The sequence below is a fragment of the Ovis aries genome, chromosome 17, assembly GCF_016772045.2.
Source record: "Ovis aries strain OAR_USU_Benz2616 breed Rambouillet chromosome 17, ARS-UI_Ramb_v3.0, whole genome shotgun sequence".
In the NCBI taxonomy this organism is placed as follows: domain Eukaryota; kingdom Metazoa; phylum Chordata; class Mammalia; order Artiodactyla; family Bovidae; genus Ovis; species Ovis aries.
In genome coordinates this window covers 11,656,220-11,670,793 of record NC_056070.1, presented here as the reverse complement: position 1 = coordinate 11,670,793, position 14,574 = coordinate 11,656,220, and the positions used below count along the sequence as shown (strand labels likewise).

At 38.6% G+C, this 14,574-nt stretch overlaps 1 protein-coding gene and 2 pseudogenes across 1 annotated transcript in view; 2 read left to right on the top strand and 1 right to left on the bottom strand.

Moving 5' to 3' along the window:
* TTC29 (tetratricopeptide repeat domain 29) overlaps positions 1–14,574 on the bottom strand; it is a 272,705-nt gene that overhangs the window by 21,152 nt on the left and 236,979 nt on the right. The window lies entirely within an intron of this gene.
* Positions 997–1,104, top strand: LOC114108890 (U6atac minor spliceosomal RNA; annotated as a pseudogene).
* Positions 6,352–6,459, top strand: LOC114108891 (U6atac minor spliceosomal RNA; annotated as a pseudogene).

Here is a 14,574-nt window from a genome sequence, read left to right as displayed (position 1 = left end):
AAAATTGATTACACTTGTTAATTTGGCTTTTAATCCTAGATATAGCAAAACAAATACCATAAACAAGTGTACAAGAAATCAATATAGATCTGTTCAATATCAGATTGATCAGAAAAGGATTTAGTAAGATTGTAAGATGTAAAATGCCAATGTACAAACAAAGCCCTTACTTATGTAATATGGCTTTAGACAAGCTCTGGATCTGAGAGAAACTATTTCTGAAAACAGAAATGGTGTGCTTTTGTTGCATTAGAGAGAAATCCCCAGAAGGCCTACCTATCCAAGGTATTTAATGTGAATATTTGTTTCTAAATGATTTCTTTTCTTTTGTCCAGCCAATCTTGTTAATTCACGGAGCACCCTATCGCAGGGTCTTCATGTACACTTAACAAGTGTAAGGTTGGTCATAAAAAATAGATAAAACAACATTCTTAAAAGCTCAGATATCACAAGGAAAGGTTGTCAGCCATTCTTTTCAGAGAAGGTAAGGACAATGAGAAATAAAAAGTGTACGCAAAGGCTTCTGAAATGCTGCTTAGACCACCTCTGGGTCTAAAACCACAGGTGTTTTGTAGAACCCAAATAGCAATCCAATTGCTCAGTGAACACTTTTGATGAAGCATATTTTAAATTCCCTTGTATAAAAATGAGTGAGAAGAAGATTAATGCTACTTTACTGTTCAAGTGACACAAATTTTGAACGGGGCTTTTCCAATAGTGGGTAGAGCTTATGTTGAACACACACTGTGTCTGTCCACTGGTAATCCCTTTTCAGTGTCATTCATTCAACAGATATTCACTGAGGACCACCTGAGTGAAAAACGAGAGTGACAGATGCTGGGGCACCGCTGGTGGCAGCGTTCAGGTGAGATGGATTCAGGAGCCCATGGCTGGGGAGAGGGTTGCAGCGGGGACTCAGCATGATTTTCTGCACTAGTGCCTGGTTTTCCGAGAAGCAGTGAGAGTCTTACGTACAACTTGTTAAAGCAATCAATAGCGCTATATGAAAGGAGAGAAGGTTAGCACTCCCCTGGACAAGGATGGAAGAGGTCCTCAGGCCTGCCAACACGCATATGCCTGCCAACAGAGGAGACGTGGGTTCAATCCCTGGGTCAGGAAGATGCTCCAGAGGAGGAAATGGCAACCCACTCCAGTATTCTTCCCTGGAGAATATCATGGACAGAGGAGACTGGCAGGCTACAGTCCAAGGAGTTGCAAAGAGTTGGTCAAGACTGAATGACTAAGCAACAAACAACTATGAGGGAAATACTAACACATTAAAAGAATACATATAAATGCATTTAAGTGCTTGTATCAGGGAACATAAGCCTGTTGGGTTTCCCATGGTCAGACTCAGAGTCTTTGATAGGTTGATTGGCGGGTCAAAACTTGAGGAGCAAAGAATCTCGTGTTAGAGTTTGTATCCTTAATGTGTGTACATTACACACCTGAACGTGTATTTTGACTTGAAGATGTCATTTTTGAAAAAATTTTTGTGGTTTGAATATAAGTATGTAATCACAATTTTTTGTAATCTTCAGATTATAGGCTTTTCTCTTCTGAAATGTAATATATTCATCCCTGTACCTTGCATGGTATCTTCAGTTCAGTTCAGTTCAGTTCAGTTCAGTCACTCAGTCGTGTCCAACTCTTTGCGATCCCATGAATCACAGCACACCAGGCCTCCCTGTCCATCACCAACTCTCGGAGTTCACCCAAACTCACGTCCATTGAGTCGGTGATGCCATACAGCCATCTCATCCCCTGTCGTCCCCTTCTCCTCCTGCCCCCAATCCCTCCCAGCATCAGTCTTTTCCAATGAGTCAACTCTTCCCATGAGGTGGCCAAAATATTGGAGTTTCAGCTTTAGCATCATTCCTTCCAAAGAACACCCAGGACTGATCTCCTTTAGAATGGACTGGCTGGATCTCCTTGCAGTCCAACAGACTCTCCAACACCACAGTTTAAAAGCATCAATTCTCCAGCGCTCAGCTTTCTTCACAGTCCAAATTTCACATCCACACATGACCACTGGAAAACTATAGCCTTGACTAGACGGACCTTAGTTGGCAAAGTAATGTCTCTGCTTTTGAATATGTTGTCTAGGTTGGTCATAACTTTTCTTCCAAGGAGTAAGTGTCTTTTAATTTCATGGCTGCAATCACCATCTGCAGTGATTTTGGAGCCCAGAAAAATAAAGTCTGACAGTGTTTCCCCATCTATTTCCCATAAAGTGATGGGACCAGATACCATGATCTTAGTTTTCTGAATGTTGAACTTTAAGCCAACTTTTTCACTCTCTACTTTCACTTTCATCAAGAAGCTTTTTAGTTCCTCTTCACTTTCTGCCATAAGGATGGTGTCATCTGCATATCTGAGGTTATTGATATTTCTCCCAGTAATCTTGATTTCAGCTGTGCTTTCTTCCAGCCCAGTGTTTCTCATGATGTACTCTGCATAGACGTTAAATAAGCAGGGTGACAATATACAGCCTTGATGTACTCTTTCCTATTTGGAACCAGTCTGTTGTTCTATGTCCAGTTCTAACTCTTGCTTCCTGATCTGCATATAGGTTTCTCAAGAGGCAGGTCAGGTGGCCTGGTATTCCCATCTCTCTCAGAATTTTCCACAGTTTATTGTGATCCACACAGTCAAAGGCTTTGGCATAGTCAATAAAGCAGAAATGTTTTTCTGGAACTCTCTTGCTTTTTCCATGATCCAGTGGATGTTGGCAATTTGATCTCTGGTTCCTCTGCCTTTTCTAAAACCAGCTTGAACATCAGGAAGTTCACAGTTCGTGTGTTGCTGAAGCCTGGCTTGGAGAATTTTGAGCATTGCTTTACTAGCTCGTGAGATGAGTGCAATTGTGTGGTAGTTTGAGCCCTCTTTGCATTGCCTTTCTTTGGGACTGGAATGAAACTGACCTTTTCCAGTCCTGTGGCCACTGCTGAGTTTTCCAAATTTGCTGGCATATTGAGTGCAGCACTTTCACAGCATCATCTTCCAGGATTTGAAATAGCTCAACTAGAATTCCATCACCTCCACTAGCTTTGTTCATAGTGATGTTTCCTAAGGCCTACTTGACTTTGCATTCCAGGATGTCTGGCTCTAGGTGAGTGATTATCTGGGTATTGAAGATATTTTTTGTATAGTGCTTCTGTGTATTCTTGCCACCTGTTCTTAATATCTTCTGTTTCTGTTAGGTCCATACCATTTCTGTCCTTTCTCGAGCTCATCTTTGCATGAAATGTTCCCTTGATATCTCTCATTTTCTTGAAAAGATCTCTAGTCTTTCCCATTCTATTGTGTTCCTCTATTTCTTTGCACTGATCACCAAGGAAGGCTATCTCTCCTTGCTATTCTTTTGGAACTCGGCATTCAAATGGGTATATCTTTCCTTTTCACTTCTTTTCTTTTCTCAGCTATTTGTAAGGCCTCCTCAGACAGCCATTTTCTTTTTCCATTTCTTTTTCTTGGGGATGGTCTTGATCCCTGTCTCCTGTACAATGTCACGAACCTCCATCCATAGTTCATCAGGCACTCTGTCTATCAGATCTAATCCCTTGAATCTATTTCTCACTTGCACTGTATAATCGTCAGGGATTTGATTTAGGTCATACCATTACAAGTTCTGGTACATAGCAATTCCGCTTTCAAAGGCTTCCATTAATATTTGAAGTCTATTAAAATTTATACAAGGATCAGAAGTATATTCAAACTCAAAATTATAGCTTTTTTTCCCCTTAAGCATCATTATCTTAAATACAGAATGGAGCCAGACCGGATGAAGAATTGAATTGATTACATTGACACAGTATTATCCTGCATTTCTTTTTCAAGATATCTAAACTTTTAATGAGAGTATCTGATTCACATCTATCAATCTGCCCTGACGCTTTCTTAAGATAAATAAATACAGTGGTGATGTCTTCATACCATTTTAAAAATTTCTCCAGTGAATGCCACATTACAGATTCTGCATTATTTTCTAGTCAAGATGGAATAAACCAAAATCAGATTAATGTTTTCCATGAAACAACCCCCTTTCTCCCTCCCAAACCCTGTAAATCTCCCACTCTAAATCTAGTAAATCAGAATCTGCAATTTAAAAGGATACCAAGGTCATCTGCTTGCTCACTAAAGTTTGACATTCACTGTTCTGTATAAATTTCTTCTTTCTTATATCTACTATTTAACATTGGAGCAAAACAGCCCATTTGGTAAGAGGAGGAAGGAGACCAGGTTGCCTTTTGTTCAGCTGCAACATTCAGATCATGAGTAAAAATGAAATTCGTTTCCATGGATTGAGAGTGTATTTTGTATGAGGAGATATGATAGAACCTTTCATATTTTATAAATTAAAAAAATCATATCCTAATTATTGTCAGATATTGCATTTTATGGAACAGTAGATGAACAATGGGTGTGTTAGTTTCTGTTGTGCAGCAAGGTGATTCAGTTGTACACACATAATACATAGATACATATTCTTTTTCGTATTCTATTTGATGCATGTTAAATTGCTTCAGTTGTGTCTGACTCTTTGTGACCCCATGGACTGTAGCCCGCCAGGCTCCTCTGTCCATGGGGTTCTCAAAGCAAGAATACTGGAGTGGGTTGCTATGCCTCCCTCCGTGGGATCTTCCCGACCCAGGAATAGAACCCGCCTCTCCTGCATTGGCAGGCACGTTCTTTACCACTAGCACCAACTGGGAAGGCGATATTCACCCTCACTCCAGTGAATTCAAAAGGAGGAAGGTGAGTAACAGGAGAGCCTCTTAGGTAGCTGTATTGTGTTAGGCTCAGAGAGGAAGATTTATTTGACCTTGAGAAGAATTGCTGTGGAAAGGCTGTCAAGTTCCTAATTGTTGTTTGCCTATTTTCTAGTCTTCTAGAGATGGTTTCTAAAGTAGTGGTTTAAAAAATTTGCAACATGCCCCAGAGATCTCCCTGAAGACCACTAACAGGACAATGGCTTGGGCAATGAGGAACTTAAGCCAGGGTTTCCATCGGGTGTGTTGCTGCCTTTATTTCATTATACTTTGACTCAACCCCTAATGGATTCAGCTTCATAAAGTCAGAAAAAGAGAGAAAGAAAAGCAATTTATTCATGTTTTCACTGGAACTCGCTGCAGACATGAAATTTCTCTAAAAATGCAAATCATTTGGTGCAACACAAGAGAAACTCGGTAACTAAAGCTCTTAGAGGAAAGCCCTTTCCCAGAGCTAATGTTCTTCTGCCCAGTGATTGAATAAATCGATCCATTTATTACAACATCTTCACTTAAGTTTTTTTTTTTTAATCCCTAGATAAATGTGTCTAAGAGTACTAGAGGACTTTTCTTTATCACTAAGAAAATTGATTACACTTGTTAATTTGGCTTTTAATCCTAGATATAGCAAAACAAATACCATAAACAAGTGTACAAGAAATCAATATAGATCTGTTCAATATCAGATTGATCAGAAAAGGATTTAGTAAGATTGTAAGATGTAAAATGCCAATGTACAAACAAAGCCCTTACTTATGTAATATGGCTTTAGACAAGCTCTGGATCTGAGAGAAACTATTTCTGAAAACAGAAATGGTGTGCTTTTGTTGCATTAGAGAGAAATCCCCAGAAGGCCTACCTATCCAAGGTATTTAATGTGAATATTTGTTTCTAAATGATTTCTTTTCTTTTGTCCAGCCAATCTTGTTAATTCACGGAGCACCCTATCGCAGGGTCTTCATGTACACTTAACAAGTGTAAGGTTGGTCATAAAAAATAGATAAAACAACATTCTTAAAAGCTCAGATATCACAAGGAAAGGTTGTCAGCCATTCTTTTCAGAGAAGGTAAGGACAATGAGAAATAAAAAGTGTACGCAAAGGCTTCTGAAATGCTGCTTAGACCACCTCTGGGTCTAAAACCACAGGTGTTTTGTAGAACCCAAATAGCAATCCAATTGCTCAGTGAACACTTTTGATGAAGCATATTTTAAATTCCCCTTGTATAAAAATGAGTGAGAAGAAGATTAATGCTACTTTACTGTTCAAGTGACACAAATTTTGAACGGGGCTTTTCCAATAGTGGGTAGAGCTTATGTTGAACACACACTGTGTCTGTCCACTGGTAATCCCTTTCAGTGTCATTCATTCAACAGATATTCACTGAGGACCACCTGAGTGAAAAACGAGAGTGACAGATGCTGGGGCACCGCTGGTGGCAGCGTTCAGGTGAGATGGATTCAGGAGCCCATGGCTGGGGAGAGGGTTGCAGCGGGGACTCAGCATGATTTTCTGCACTAGTGCCTGGTTTTCCGAGAAGCAGTGAGAGTCTTACGTACAACTTGTTAAAGCAATCAATAGCGCTATATGAAAGGAGAGAAGGTTAGCACTCCCCTGGACAAGGATGGAAGAGGTCCTCAGGCCTGCCAACACGCATATGCCTGCCAACAGAGGAGACGTGGGTTCAATCCCTGGGTCAGGAAGATGCTCCAGAGGAGGAAATGGCAACCCACTCCAGTATTCTTCCCTGGAGAATATCATGGACAGAGGAGACTGGCAGGCTACAGTCCAAGGAGTTGCAAAGAGTTGGTCAAGACTGAATGACTAAGCAACAAACAACTATGAGGGAAATACTAACACATTAAAAGAATACATATAAATGCATTTAAGTGCTTGTATCAGGGAACATAAGCCTGTTGGGTTTCCCATGGTCAGACTCAGAGTCTTTGATAGGTTGATTGGCGGGTCAAAAACTTGAGGAGCAAAGAATCTCGTGTTAGAGTTTGTATCCTTAATGTGTGTACATTACACACCTGAACGTGTATTTTGACTTGAAGATGTCATTTTGAAAAAATTTTTGTGGTTTGAATATAAGTATGTAATCACAATTTTTTGTAATCTTCAGATTATAGGCTTTTCTCTTCTGAAATGTAATATATTCATCCCTGTACCTTGCATGGTATCTTCAGTTCAGTTCAGTTCAGTTCAGTTCAGTCACTCAGTCGTGTCCAACTCTTTGCGATCCCATGAATCACAGCACACCAGGCCTCCCTGTCCATCACCAACTCTCGGAGTTCACCCAAACTCACGTCCATTGAGTCGGTGATGCCATACAGCCATCTCATCCCCTGTCGTCCCCTTCTCCTCCTGCCCCCAATCCCTCCCAGCATCAGTCTTTTCCAATGAGTCAACTCTTCCCATGAGGTGGCCAAAATATTGGAGTTTCAGCTTTAGCATCATTCCTTCCAAAGAACACCCAGGACTGATCTCCTTTAGAATGGACTGGCTGGATCTCCTTGCAGTCCAACAGACTCTCCAACACCACAGTTTAAAAGCATCAATTCTCCAGCGCTCAGCTTTCTTCACAGTCCAAATTTCACATCCACACATGACCACTGGAAAACTATAGCCTTGACTAGACGGACCTTAGTTGGCAAAGTAATGTCTCTGCTTTTGAATATGTTGTCTAGGTTGGTCATAACTTTTCTTCCAAGGAGTAAGTGTCTTTTAATTTCATGGCTGCAATCACCATCTGCAGTGATTTTGGAGCCCAGAAAAATAAAGTCTGACAGTGTTTCCCATCTATTTCCCATAAAGTGATGGGACCAGATACCATGATCTTAGTTTTCTGAATGTTGAACTTTAAGCCAACTTTTTCACTCTCTACTTTCACTTTCATCAAGAAGCTTTTAGTTCCTCTTCACTTTCTGCCATAAGGATGGTGTCATCTGCATATCTGAGGTTATTGATATTTCTCCCAGTAATCTTGATTTCAGCTGTGCTTTCTTCCAGCCCAGTGTTTCTCATGATGTACTCTGCATAGACGTTAAATAAGCAGGGTGACAATATACAGCCTTGATGTACTCTTTCCTATTTGGAACCAGTCTGTTGTTCTATGTCCAGTTCTAACTCTTGCTTCCTGATCTGCATATAGGTTTCTCAAGAGGCAGGTCAGGTGGCCTGGTATTCCCATCTCTCTCAGAATTTTCCACAGTTTATTGTGATCCACACAGTCAAAGGCTTTGGCATAGTCAATAAAGCAGAAATGTTTTTCTGGAACTCTCTTGCTTTTTCCATGATCCAGTGGATGTTGGCAATTTGATCTCTGGTTCCTCTGCCTTTTCTAAAACCAGCTTGAACATCAGGAAGTTCACAGTTCGTGTGTTGCTGAAGCCTGGCTTGGAGAATTTTGAGCATTGCTTTACTAGCTCGTGAGATGAGTGCAATTGTGTGGTAGTTTGAGCATTCTTTGGCATTGCCTTTCTTTGGGATTGGAATGAAAACTGACCTTTTCCAGTCCTGTGGCCACTGCTAAGTTTTCCAAATTTGCTGGCATATTGAGTGCAGCACTTTCACAGCATCATCTTTCAGGATTTGAAATAGCTCCACTGGAATTCCATCACCTCTACTAGCTTTGTTCGTAGTGATGCTTTCTAAGGCCCACTTGACTTCACATTCCAGGATGTCTGGCTCTAGATGAGTGATCACACCATTGTAATTACCTTGGTTGTGAAGATCTTTTCTTGCCACCTCTTCTTAATATCTTCTGCTTCTGTTAGGTCCATACCACTTCTGTCCTTTCCTGAGCCCATCTTTGCATGAAATGTTCCCTTGATATCTCTCATTTTCTTGAAGAGATCTCTAGTCTTTCCCATTCTGTTGTTTTCCTCTATTTCTTTGCACTGATTGCTGAGGAAGGCTTTCTTATCTCTTCTTGCTATTCTTTTGGAACTCTGCATTCAGATGCTTATGTCTTTCCTTTTCTCCTTTGCTTTTCACTTCTCTTCTTTTCACAGCTATTTGTAAGGCCTCCCCAGACAGCCATTTTGCTTTTTTGCATTTCTTTTCCATGGGGATGGTCTTGATCCCTGTCTCCTGTACAATGTCACGAACCTCTGTCCATAGTTCATCAGGCACTCTGTCTATCAGATAGTCCCTTAAATCTATTTCTCACTTCCACTGTATAATCATAAGGGATTTGAGTTAGGTATACCTGAATGATCTAGTGGTTTTCCCTACTTTCTTCAATTTAAGTCTGATTTTGGCAATAAGGAGTTCATGATCTGAGCCACAGTGAGCTTCCAGTCTTGTTTTTGCTGATTGTATAGAGCTTCTCCATCTTTGGCTGCAAAGAATATAATCAATCTGATTTCAGTGTTGACCATCTGGTGATGTCCATGTGTAGAGTCTTGTCTTGTGTTGTTGGAAGAGGGTGTTTGCTATGACCAGTGCGTTCTCTTGGCAAAAGTCTGTTAGCCTTTGCCCTCCTTCATTCCATAATCCAAGGCCAAATTTGCCTGTTACCCCAGGTATTCCTTGACTTCCTACTTTAGCATTCTAGTCCCCTATAATGAAAAGGACATCTTTTTTAGGTGTTAGTTCTAAAAGGTCTTGTAGGTCTTCATAGAACCATTCAGCTTCAGCTTCTTCAGTGTTACTGGTTGGGGCATAGCCTTGGATTACCGTGATATTGAATGGCTTGCCTTGGAGACGAACAGAGATCATTCTGTCGTTTTTGAGACTGCATCCAAGTACTGCATTTCGGATTCTTTTGTTGACCATGATGGCTACTCCATTTCTTCTAAGGGATTCCTGCCTGCAGTAGTAGATATAATGGTCATCTGAGTTAAATTCACCCATTCCAGTCCATTTTAGTTCACTGATCCTTAGAGTGTCGATGTTCACTCTTGTCATCTCCTGTTTGACCACTTCCCATTTGCCTTGATTCATGGACCTAACATTCCAGGTTCCTATGCAATATTGCTCTTTACAGCATTGGTTCTTGCTTCTATCACCAGTCACATCCACAACTGGGTATTGTTTTTGCTTTGGCTCCATCCCTTCATTCTTTCTGGAGTTATTTCTCCACTGATCTTCAGTAGCATATTGGGCACCTACCGACCTGGGGATTTCCTCTTTCAGTATCCTATCATTTTGCCTTTTCATACTGTTCATGGGGTTCTCAAGGCAAGAATACTGAAGTGGTTTGCCATTCCCTTCTCCAGTGGACCACATTCTGAGTATATACTTAATGTTTCCTGAATGAACACAGCTTGTAGCTTATGATTTGGTTTTAAATATGTGACAAGTGATAACTGGAAGTTTGGGATTGACATATACACACTACTATATATATAATAAATAATTTATGAGGACCTACTGTATAGCATGGGTAACTCTACTCAATACTCTGTAATAACCTATATGGGAAAGAATCTAAAAAAGAGTGGATTATATATATTTATAAGAGTACACATTGCTCTACACATGAAACTAACAAAACATTGTAAATCAAACTAAACTTCGATAATTTTTTTAAAAAAATGCAACATATCATTGACAGAGGAATGGAAAAAGAAGATGCAATACATATATACAGTGGAATATTACTCAGCCATAAAAAGAATTAATGCCATCTGTAGTAATATGGATGGACCCAGAGAGTGTCATACTGAGTGAAATAAGTTAGAAAAAGACAAATATCATATGACATACTTATATGTGGAATCTAAAATATGACACAAGTCAACTTACCTAGAAAACAGAGACAGACTCACAGACACAGAGAACAGACTTGTGGTTGTTGAGGCAGCGTGGGGAGGGATGGATTGGATTTGGGGATTAGCAGATGTGAGCTATTAGATATAGAATGGATAAAGAAGGTTCACTGTATAGCATAGGGAACTATATTCAATATCCTGTGATAAAGCATAATGAGAAAGAATATAAAAAAGAATATATATGCATAACCGAATCACTTTGCTATATAGCAGAAAGTAACACAGCATTGTAAATCAGATACACTTTAAAAAATTCTCAACTCTGCTTGTACCAAAAAATTGTGATTTAATAAAGTATTGCTTGGTACAGAGTAGATGACCAATAAATATCTATTGAAAAACAGAATAAATGACCTATGTCTGTCCTTAAAAGTTCAGGTGAGAGCACAAAAGACAAAACTATTGGTCTGAAAAGCCAGCTAATTTAGAAAAAAGTTCCCCAGCAAGATCTATAGATAATTCTTTAATGAATACGTAAGAAGTACTCAGTTTTAAAGAACTTGCTTTCTTCTTAAATATATTATTTTCCCCTCTGGTAACCGTAAGTTTGTTTTCTATGTCTGTGGGTTCATTTCTGTTTTGTATATAAGTAAAAAGCCCACTTATTCAAAATTTGTTTCTTTTCCCTGGTGGCTCAGACAGTAAAGAACCTGCTTGCAATACAGGAGACTAGGTTCGATCCCTGGGTCAGGAGGATCCCCTGAAGAAGGGAATGGCAACCCACTCCAGTATTCTTGCCTGTAGAATTCTGTGGACAGAGGCTACAGTCCATGGGATCATAAAGAGTCAGACATGACTGAGTGACTAACACTTTCACTTTAACGAAAGAAGGTTTACGCTACACAAAGTATCTTAATTTTTATGGATTCTGTTGTTTTAAAGAGCAAAGAGGATATGGAGTCACTTTTGTGCATTTCAGTTATGTAATTGTATTAGGCATAGAGGACAGAAAAGAGGAAGACAGCAGAAATGGAAGACTGCTTTTCCTTACTACACAAATAACCTCCTCCTTTCAAGTTCACCTTCTTTGGCTCTCTTGCAATGTGGCTGGGGGAAAGAAAAAGTACCGTATTTCATAACTGACAATTTATATGTGGAAAGACAATACATAAATTATGTTTTAATGAATGGGAAACTATTAAAAATGATGACAATACATATTCAGATGACAAAAATTACTTGAAAAGGTTTATTTTTTATGGTTAATCCCATTAAGAATAAATTAAGTTGAAGAAAAATATAAAATAAGATTTTCAGTGATAGGACTATATCAAATTTTTAAAAAGGCCACATCAAATTTACAAGTATATATACAATACATAATTATATGAATATTTGATATATAAATAATAGGGATATATAAGTGCTGCTGCTGCTGCGTCGCTTCAGTCATGTCTGACTCTCTGCGACCCCATAGACGGCAGCCCACCAGGCTCCCCCGTCCCTGGGATTCTCCAGGCAAGAACACTGGAGTGGGTTGCCATTTCCTTCTCCAATGCATAAAAGTGAAAAGTGAAAGTGAACTTGCTCAGTTGTGTCTGACTCTTCAAGACCCCATGGACTGCACCCTACCAGGCTCCTCCATCCATGGGATTTTATATAAGTGAATATAATATAAATATATTAAAACATGTATAGTATAGATACAAAGTATATATATGTATACATATATATATATATATATATATATTCATTGCAATTTTTATTTAAGAAACTGGGAGTAAAAAACCAAAGACTTCACGCAGTTTAAAGTTGTGTGAATCTGTTCCTGAATCTTGCAGCATTTTTATCATATGTGCTGGGAATGTCAAGTGAGTTACATAACAGTTTGAGTAGAGTCTCTTGTAGCTTTACATCTAAACCACCTATCTAAAAAACTTCTCTGACACAACCTTGCCCTGTTATCTCAGTTCTCTGTCACTCATGCTGATCTGTTTTCTTATTTAACAGATGACATAGTGTTGGAGAGGATGTGGAGAGAAGGGGACCCTCCTCTACTGTGGGTGGGAATGTAAATTGGTACAGCCACTATGGAGGACAGTATGGAGGTTCCTCAAGAAACTAAAAATAAAACTACTACATGGCCCAACAATCCCACTCCTGGGCATATAGCCAGAGAAAACCATAATTTGAAAAGATATACGCACTCCAATGTTCACTGCAGCACTATTTACAACAGCCAAAACATGCAAATGTAAATGTCTATTCATGGAGGAATAGATAAAGATCTGGTACATATACACAATGGGATATTACTCAACCATTAAAAAGAACAAAATAATGCTACTTGTAGCCATACGAATGGACCTAGAGATTGTCCATACTAGGTGAATTAAGCCAGACAAAGAGACACAAATATTTTATGATATTTGGTGAAGTGTATTTCCAGATCTCTGGCTTTTTTTAAAACTAGGTAGTTTCTTTTCTTACTGTTGAGTTTTAAGAGTTCTTTGTATATTGTGAATAAGGTTCTTTATCACAAGTGTCTTTTGCAAATATTTTCTCCCAGTCTATGGCTAGTCTTCTCATTCTCTTGACTATTATTTTTTAGTACATATGGAGTTGCTTCATTCATTGCTAATAGTGTAAGAGTGTTTCACCTATGGATGCACCATAACTTAACCAGTCACTAAATGCCTTGTTGAACATTTAAACTGTTTGCAACCTTTTATAGTTACAATACTGTGAATCAATACTTAGGCATTTGTAAGGCTTTTGCCTTTGTTCTTCCCTCAGTCTGGATTGTCCCTCACCCTTCTCCCCACCAACAGACACTTATGTTCACTCCCTTACTTTAATAAGGTCTCTCCCGAAATGTTACCTCTTCTGAAAGGTCTTCTTTAGCCATTCTATCTAAAGTAGAATTGTCTTATTCCATCACTCTCTGTCCATACACAGTGGGATATATATATCATATTATGTCATGTTATATGCTTATGTCTGCAGCTCTAGATTCCCCTCTAGTGAATAAGCTGGATGAGAATGGAGACTATGTTTTACTTGCTGCTCTATCTCCAGTGCCTCAGACAATGCTTAGCACATAGAGATGCTTAGTAAATAGGTGAAAGAATGAACAAGCAAATGAATGAATGAATGTGTTGAGTAAACATAGAATTATGGGTCAAAGCTGTGTGCACTTTAAATTTCTATAACTGCCAGACCACTCTCCCTGGAGGTTGTATTTAGTCTTTTACCAGTAATACATGGGATATAACTGTGCCATCACATGCTCACCAAACATATTGCATTATCAAACTTGCCAATTTGAAAGCTAAACATTTCTTCTTATACTTTTCATTCACATTTTCTTATCATGAGTAAAGATTAGCATTTTTTCACTTTTTAAAATTTTACACAATTTTAAAATTCACTTTTCAGTAAACTCTCCATATCCTTTTTGTTGTTGTTGTTGTTAAAAAATGGGGTTATTGGTCTTTGGCTTACTGATTTATGATCTATTTTTATAAAAGAGATGAAATCTTTGTGATATTTACAGATTTTTCCCCCAGGTTCATTTAAAAACAACAACAACAAAAAACCAACTCGTTTGTGGTATGTTGTCATGTAGTACTGCTTTATTTTTATGAAGGCACATTGCTAGTTTTCCTCTTCTGGTTGTAGAGTTCGGTTGGTTACCCTGTGATCTCAGGTCTCTTATGAGCTCAAGAAAAATTTATTTTGCAGATTTTGTAGTTCTGTTGTTGCTGTAAGGATGAGAATGACATTTTTTCTAGCTTTCTACATTTAAGCAGAAGTTAGAAGACTATTAATTTTTACATATTAATTTTGTATCTAGTCATCAAGTTATAAGGATTTTCATTTGCTTTTCCTTGGTTTTTCAATTAAGTGATTATATCTACATAAATAAGCATGCACTCTTCTCATCCCTTTCTAGTTCTTATATATCTTCTTTTTTTTTTTCTATGACAAGGTTAAAAGATAGCCGTGATAGTGGGTATCTTTATGTTATTATTATCTTTAATGGAATTATTCCTATCATAGATAATAAATTTTATTAAATGT